The sequence below is a fragment of the Paramormyrops kingsleyae genome, chromosome 1 (assembly GCF_048594095.1).
Source record: "Paramormyrops kingsleyae isolate MSU_618 chromosome 1, PKINGS_0.4, whole genome shotgun sequence".
NCBI classification, from domain to species: Eukaryota; Metazoa; Chordata; class Actinopteri; order Osteoglossiformes; family Mormyridae; genus Paramormyrops; species Paramormyrops kingsleyae.
Genome location: NC_132797.1, coordinates 37,028,850 through 37,031,688, shown reverse-complemented (window position 1 = coordinate 37,031,688; position 2,839 = coordinate 37,028,850). Strand labels below are relative to the sequence as shown.

Genomic DNA, 2,839 nt, shown 5'->3' with positions numbered 1-2,839 from the left:
TTCTGCTTTCCACTTCACCCACAAGCACATCTATCTCGGTTTCAGAAAAAATTCTCTTTTTACTTTTCCGCTCGGTTGCTATGATGCCAAGAGTTTTTCAGGTTTACATCAGAGGCTTAAATATGCATGAGGTGATTTGCATTGACCATGTGTGGTTGAACGGGGGCGTGTAGAGGGTGGAATATGCGGCAAATCCGCGTGCGCACAATCCCAGGTAGAGTGCGATTTATAAAGCGTATACGACCAAACTGCTGACTGGCTTCTGATTGCTTCAATAAAACCCTGCTTGCTCGGCCCTGGGTCTCTCCCGAGTATTCTTTGTCATGACAGGTATCAATATTATTTTACAGAATTAAATTTTAAAGTGAATCAAAATACAAGACTTGAGAATGTGCTAACATTTTTTGGCACCAACAGTAGGCTCATTAAATTAGTCATCTAAAACTGCCAAAATTTTCAATCTTGAAAGTCAAAATCAATATAACTGTTGAAAAGGCTAAATGAAAAGTTAATTAAATGATTAACTTATTATCTTTACGTAAACTTACCTTTTGAGATTTTTTACATGATAGAATTTGTGAGTCTTCAGAAAAACGGAATATTTCTTCAATGGAGCATGGTGACAAATATGAAGCCATGTTGCATGCAAATCAACACTGATCAACAATAGCACAAGGACAGATCAGACAAATACACAAGCAGAACAAAAAAAGGGAATCATCAGTGGTTAAACACAATGAGAAACAAGTGAAAACAAAGGAGACACACCATTACACCACCACCACCAGCCTGCACAGTGGTAACAAGGCATGATGGATCCATGTTCTCATTCTGTTTAGCCCAAATTCTGATCATCTGAATGTCTCAACAGAAATCGAGACTCATCAGACCAGGCAACATTTTTCCAGTCTTCAATTATCCAATTTTGGTGAGCTCGTGCAAATTGTAGCCTCTTTTTCCTATTTGTAGTGGAGATGAGTGGTACCCGGTGGGGTCTTCTGCTGTTGTAGCCCATCCGCCTCAAGGTTGTGCGTGTTGTGGCTTCACAAATGCTTTGCTGCATACCTCGGTTGTAACGAGTGGTTATTTCAGTCAAAGTTGCTCTTCTATCAGCTTGAATCAGTCAGGCCATTCTCCTCTGACCTCTAGCATCAACAAGGCATTTTCGCCCACAGGACTGCCGCATACTGGATGTTTTTCCCTTTGCACACCATTCTTTGTAAACCCTAGAAATGGTTGTGTGTGAAAATCCCAGTAACTGAGCAGATTGTGAAATACTCAGACCGGCCCGTCTGGCACCAACAACCATGCCACGCTCAAAATTGCTTAAATCACCTTTCTTTCCCATTCTGACATTCAGTTTGGAGTTCAGGAGATTGTCTTGACCAGGACCACACCCCTAAATGCATTGAAGCAACTGCCATGTGATTGGTTGATTAGATAATTGCATTAATGAGAAATTGAACAGGTGTTCCTAATAATTCTTTAGGTGAGTGTATACTATCATTAAGCATAAATGTACATATCTCTATATACAACTTGACACTTATTTTCAAGGTGTCTGAATGTGACCAGTGTCAAAGAGTGGGGCCGCCTTTGAGTGCAGTTAAAACGCTGGATTGCATAAAGGTGACCATCTGTTGTAATGCACTGTATTTTATTAATTCACTGCAGTATTTATTCTGGGTAATCAAATATTACTGTATATTACTGACAGGTATCTGCTGTTTGGGAGCTTGTTGGAATTGACCTCACAGGTCCACTTCCAAAAACATCCTCTGGCTTTCAATATATTTTAACGGCAACCGACTATTTTTCCAAGTGGGTGGAGGCCTTCCCTCAAAAGACAAAGTCTGCAGTGGAAGTAGCGAAAAACCTCGGTACGCTTATTTAAAGACATGGTTGTTCCCTGCGCATACTATCAGACCAAGGACGGGAGTTTGTAAATCAAGTAAGCTGTTCTATATACATTTTGTAATGGTTATGAGAAGTTTACCAGCTTGATTTTATACAAAATATAACTGTAATGTGCTTAATTTTCCTTTTAGATTAACACCAATCTCTGCAAACAGCTGTCCATTGAGAGGAGTGTAACTGCTGCCTACCACCCCCAGACAAATGGGCTTGATGAGAAGACCAATGACAACATCAAACGGTAAAAATGCCATGATATTCTTTGCTTTGTTTTTTTGGTAACTTTTATTATTATTTGGCGCCATGCTTTGTTTTAAAACATTTTTGTTGTTCGTTATAATTGTTTAACATCAGAGAAGTGTTGAATTTGGATAGTTTGCATCTTGAAATACATCCATCTCCAGTTAAAGTAGAACTTTGTGTGTCCCTAAATTATGAGAATTAATTTATTTACTATAGAGTTGCTCCAATTTCCTGTATTATTAATGCACATATATTTAAAAATTCTTCTTCATAGATCACTAAAAAAGCTTGTGAATCAGCAGCAGGATGACTGGGACCTATACCTCAATGCAACACTTTTTTCACTGCGATCAAAAGTGCACACCACAACAAAATTCTCACCATTTTGTTAATGTACGGAAGAGAGGCTAGATTTCCTTCTGAAGTGCCTGTTGAAATGCCGGTAGGTTTTTGTCTGTCTGGCTATTTGTCTATCAAAAAAAAAAAAAAAAAGCCTTGACACTAGGGCTAGGTGACATACCAGTGCATACTGATGTACTGTATGTACTGGTATTCAGCCTAAAAAAAATTATATATATAATATTTCAAATATGAAGTTAACTTGGGATTGCAAATGAGTACCTTTCTGTAAATGAGCATCTTTTTCGTATGTAATATTGTGTAATAGTGCATGCTGTATATT

General features: G+C 38.3%; 1 long non-coding RNA gene across 1 annotated transcript; it reads left to right on the top strand.

Moving 5' to 3' along the window:
- Window positions 1-1,512: 1,512 nt before the first annotated feature.
- LOC111851586 (uncharacterized) lies at window positions 1,513-2,149 on the top strand. The gene is made up of 3 exons (XR_002840051.2): window positions 1,513-1,629; window positions 1,718-1,951; window positions 2,049-2,149. It is a non-coding gene; the product is annotated as an uncharacterized lncRNA (long non-coding RNA).
- Window positions 2,150-2,839: the final 690 nt, after the last annotated feature.